Source organism: Stenella coeruleoalba (genome assembly GCF_951394435.1).
Source record: "Stenella coeruleoalba genome assembly, chromosome: 13".
Classification (NCBI taxonomy): domain Eukaryota; kingdom Metazoa; phylum Chordata; class Mammalia; order Artiodactyla; family Delphinidae; genus Stenella; species Stenella coeruleoalba.
Window position 1 is genome coordinate 35,573,959 of NC_137159.1, and position 6,000 is coordinate 35,579,958.

A 6,000-nucleotide genomic window follows, 5' to 3' on the forward strand; every position below is an offset into this window, starting at 1 on the left:
CTGCAAAAAAAAAAAAAAAAAATTAAGTCTACCAAGAACTACATGCAGAAATCAATATATTTATAAATGCCAACAGCTAACAATCTGAAAATTAAGTAAGGAAAACAATTCCATTTACAAGAGTATCAGAAAAATCCAAATAAATGTAACGAAAGTAATGCAAGACCTATACGCTGAAAACTACAAAACATTGCTGAGAGAAATCAAAGATCTAGGTAAATAAACATACCATGATCATGGATTGAACATAAGTTGACGGTTCTCTCCAAATTGATCTATAGATTCAATATAATCTCTATCAGAATGGACTTGAGGACATGGGGAGGGGGAAGGGTAAGCTGGGGTGAAGTGAGAGTGGCATGGACATATATACAATACCAAATGTAGAATGGATGGCTGGTGGGAAGCAGCTGCATAGCACAGGGAGGTCAGCTCAGTGCCTTGTGATCACCTAGAGGGGTGGGATAGAGAGGGTGGGAGGGAGACAAGAGGGAGGGGATATGGGGATATGTGGATACGTGTGGCTGATTCACTTTGTTATACAGCAGAAGCTAACACACCATTGTAGAGCAATTATACTCCAATAAAGATGTTGAAAAAAAATATATATATATATATATAATCTCTACCAACACCCCAGCAGCCCTTTTTCTTTTTAGAAATTGACAAGTTTGATTCTAAAATTTATATGGAAATGTAAAGGAACCAGAATAGCCAAAGCAATTTTGAAAAAGAAAAGCAAAGGTGACAGACTTCTGCTACCCGATTTGAAAACTTATAAAGCTACTACACTAATGAATACAGTGTGATATTGCCACAAGGATAGACATATAGATCAATGGAACAGAATAGACAGCCCAGAAATAAACCTTTACATTCATGGTCATTTGATTTTCAACAAATGTGTTAAAACAATTCAATAGGGAAAGACTAAAAAAATTTTTTTTAACACAAATAGTGCTAGGACAATTGAGTATCTGTGGTGCGAGGGGGAGAACTTTGACCCTTACCTCACACTATACATAAAAATTAATTCAAATGGATCATAGACCTAAATGTAAAAGAGCTAAAAGTCTATAAATTCTGGAAGAAAACAAAAATCTTTTGATGTTGAGTTAAAGATTGCTTAGATATGACACCAGAGTCATGATCCATAAAGGAAAAAAATTGACAAGTTATACTTAATAGAAATTTAAAACTTTTAATTCATGTATTAAGAAAAGATAAAGACAAGCCATGGAATAGAAGAAAATATTTGCAAATCATATATCCAACAAAGCACTTATATCCAGAAAATATTAAGAACATTATAACAATAAGAAGACACATTACCTAATTTTAAAATGGGCAAAAGATTTGAATAGACGTTTCACCAATGAAGATTTATGAATGGCTAATAAGCACGTGGAGAGATGCTCAACATCATTAATCATTTAATGCAAATTAAAATCATAATGAGATATCACTTCATACTCACCAGAATGCCTATAATCAGAAAGAAAACATAACAAATGTTAGCAAAGATGTGGAGAAACTGGAACCCTCATACATTGCTGGTAGGAACATACAGCGCTGCAGCAACTTTGGAAAGCAGGTTGGCAGTTTTTCAAAAAGTTAAACATAAAATTACCATACCCAGCAGTTCCACTCCTAGGTATATATCCAAGAGAAATGAAAGCATATATCCACAGACTTGCGTACAAATGTTCATAGTGGCATTACTCATAATAGGTGAAGAGTAGAAACAATCCAAATGTCCTTCAATTTGTAAATGAGTAAACTATGTGGTATATCCATACAATGGAACAGTGTTTGGCAATAAAAAGGAAACTACATACCATAACATGGTTGAAACTTAAAAACATACCAGCTGCAAAAGACTATGTATTGTATGGTTCCATTAACATGAAATTTCTAGAAAAAGTAGATTTGTAGATATGGAAAGCACATCCATGACTGCTTGGGCTGGGAGCCACGTTTGGCTGAATATAGGCATGAGAGAACTTTTATGGAGTGATGGAAATTTAATACTTTTATTTATTTATTTATTTTTGGCTGCATTGGGACTTCACTGCTGAGTGGGGTTTTCTCTAGTTGTGGCGAGTGGGGGCTACTCTTCGTTGCTGTGAGCGGGCTTCTCATTGTGGTAGCTTCTCTTGTTGCCGAGCACAGGCTCTAGGTGCGTGGGCTTCAGTAGTTGCGGCTCATGGGTTCCAGAGCGCAGGCTCAGTAGTTGTGGCGCACGGGCTTAGTTACTCCGCGGCATGTGGGATCTTCCCAGACCAGGGCTCAAACCTGTGTCCCCTGCACTGGCAGGCAGATTCTTAACCACTGTGCCACCAGGGAAGCCTGAGTGATGGAAATTTAAAACTAGACTTTGGTGATGGTTGCACAACGGTATAAATTTACTAAAATCATGAAACTGTACATTTGAGACCTGTAAATTATACCTTGTAAATTCAACAGAGTTGTTTTTAAAAATTGTTACCTGCCCAAATTCATCAAATTATCATATATCAGAACTAGGAATAGTTATGGGTATGCCTGACTCCTAAGTTCCGTTTACTCAGGATTTGGGGGAACTTTAGATCTGTCATGAAAACCTGAAGCTTCAGTTGGCATCCCAGTTGGAGATGACTTCCTTAGCATTTCACTTGGACCTGATTTAGCTTCTGTACTCAAATGGAACAGTATGTTTTTATGGTTGCAGAGCAATACAATGACTGTTAAAATACACTCCTACTCATTGATATGTATTCTACTTGAGAAGGAAAACAATTGAAGTAAGGTAATAAAAATAATTAACTCTTTTCTCTCCAGAATTTATAGATAAGAATGATTTCCTTGGAATCTCTTAAAAATGCAGTTACTTGTGTCTACAGTTTCTAACTTAATGAGCACAAAGTCACCTTGGGAATGTTTTGAGTAAAACTTTAATTCACTCCAAAGGTGTTCACTCATTTTAGAAACTGATAGTATTACCATGTATATTACACCTTATTCTGTACCTGAAGAACTCAGGAAGAGGACATCCATATCATTTATTTGGTTGATATGTCTCTTAAGATTCTTTTAGTCTATAACACTTCTCCATCTCTTTTTTATACTATATTTTGGGTGAATAAACTGGATCATTTGTCCTCTAGATTTTCCCACATTCTGGATTTAGCTGATTGTATCCACGTAGTATTGTTTTTCTTGTTCCATGAGCCTCCATAGTTTTTGTAAACTGGTAGTTAGATCTAGAAGTACGATTAGATTAAGGTTCAATTATCTTGGCAAAAGTATTTCATAGGCAGTAGTATGTACTTCCTATTGCATCACACTTGAAGAAACATAATGTCAAGATATCCCATATTTAGTGATGTTAAGATTATTCACTGGAATTTGGTGTTACCAAATAATCTATTACAGAGTTCCCCATAAACTTGTCACTTAGGACTTGAAGCAGCCATCAATGATTGTTGCCAGATTGGACCAAAAAACAGTCAAGTACTGTTTGCCTGACCCACAATTTCTCATTTCCAAAGCTAAGAGGTTTTGACCTGATTAGCTGCGGCAGTTGCTTTCAAATAAGAGTTATAGTTTTGAAATTAGGCTACTTAAATGACTTTTAAAATAAAAAAAAACAAATCTCATAGGCATTAAGTGTACAAAGCTATAATTTTTTTTTTTTTTTTTTTTGCGGTACGCGGGCCTCTCTCTGTTGTGGCCTCTCCCGTTGCATAGTGCAGTCTCCGGACCCGCAGGCTCAGGGGCCATGGCTCACGGGCCTAGCTGCTCCGCGGCATGTGGGATCTTCCCGGACCAGGGCACGAACCTGTGTCCCCTGCATCGGCAGGCGGACTCTCAACCACTGCGCCACCAGGGAAGCCCCCAAAGCTATAATTTTAGTTGGCATTTTAGTTGTGATATTCCTCGCTCAAAAGGTTAATCTCCTCCCACCTCACCATATATAAAAATTAACTTGAAATGGATCAAAGATGTAAACTTAAGAGATAAAACTATAAACCTCATAAAAGAAAAGAGGGGGTAAATCTTCATAACCTTGGATTAGGCTTTGGTTTCTTCGATGTGATGCAAAAGCACAAGCAACAAAATAAGAAATAGATAAAATGCACTTCACCAAAATTAAAAAACATTTGTGCTACAAAAGACACGAACAAGTGACTGAAAAGACAACTCACAGAATGGGAGAAAATATCTGCAAGTCATATATCTGATAAGGGACTTCTATCTAGCATATTAAAGAATTCTTAAAATTCAATAATAAAAAGACAAATAACCCAATTTAAAAATGAGAAAACGGGGCTTCCCTGGTGGCACAGTGGTTGAGAGTCCGTCTGCCGATGCAGGGGATGCGGGTTCGTGCCTCGGTCCGGGAAGATCCCACGTGCCGCGGAGCGGCTGGGCTCGTGAGCCATGGCCACTGAGCCTGCGCGTCCGGAGCCTGTGCTCCGCAACGGGAGAGGCCACAATAGTGAGAGGCCCGCGTACCACAAAAAAAAAAAAAAAAAAAGAGAAAACGTTTTTAATAGACATTTACACAAAGATATACCAATGGCCAATAAACACATAAAAGGAAGCTTAGCATCATTAGCATCAAGGAAACCATGAAGTAAATGCAAATCAAAACCACAGTGAGGTTCCACTTCATACTTACTACGATGGCTATAATCAAAAAGATGGAACATAACAAGTGCTGACCAGGATGTGGAGAAATTGGAACGCTCATGCATTGCTGCTGGGAGTGTAAAATGGTGCAGCTGCTTTAAAAAGCAGTATTTACCTTTCTCAAAAGGTTAAACATAGAGTTAACGTATGACTCAGCAATTCCACTCCTAGGTATACACTAGAGAAACGAAAACATGTCCACACAAAAACTCACACACAAATGTTTACAGCAGTATTATTCACAATAGCCCCAAACTGGAAACAACCCAAATGCCTATAAACTGAAAAGTGGATAAACAAAATATAGTGGCATGTCCATACAGTGCAATAATATTCAGCCATAGAAAGGAGTGTAGTACTGCTACGTGCTACAACACGGGTGAACCTTGAAAACATCACACTAAGTAAAGAAGCCAGTGACAAAAAGCCAAATATTGTATGATTCCATTGATATGAAATGTCCAAAATAGGCAAATCTTTAGAGACAGAAGGTAGATTGGTGATTGTCTTATGACTGTCAGGGGTTTGTCAGGGAGGAGCAGAGAAATGCAGAATGAGTGCTAATGGATATGGGCTTTCTTTGGGGGATAATGAAATGTTCTAATATTGCTTGTGGTGATGGTTATACAACTCTACCATTATATTGTTTTTTTTCTAGTTTTATTGATATAGTTGACATACAGTATAGTATATACTTCAAATAAATGAATTGTATGGTATCTGTATATCTCAATAAAGGTTTGTGGTTTTTTAACTTTCAGGATAAAAGTTAAAGCAGTTCACTCAGAGACAAACTCTACTGTTTATGATGGACTAAAACTTGAATTCACTGATTCTATCAGTACTCCTTCCAATCCAAAAGCTATTCTTCCTACCAAATACTCTAATTCCGTCACTGAATAAACTCCAGGTCCTAAATGCTGTCTTGCTTCACCAAATAAAACTGAGATTTCTGGCATAAATAAATAAACTGAATAAATGAATGGATGGATGAATGAATGAATGTTAGTATTCTGCCTAAGTCAGTTGAGGGGATATGCTAACATATTAGGACTATAAGACTGAGAAGGATAGCCGTGGGGGCCATTTTAGTGGCAGGATAGTGTAAAAGTTAAGGGTTAAGAATCCAGCATCATAAAGACTTGGATTTAAAACCTGGTCCCCCTGCTTCCAGGCTCTCTCCTCGGCAAACTGCTCAATCTCTTGAATGCATTTTCTCACCTGGTCCTCACAGCAGTCTTAAAATATAGGTATTGTTAGTCCCATTTTTTTTTTACCGATGAGGAAACTTAAGCTCAGTAAATTAACTAGTCAAGTTCACTTTTC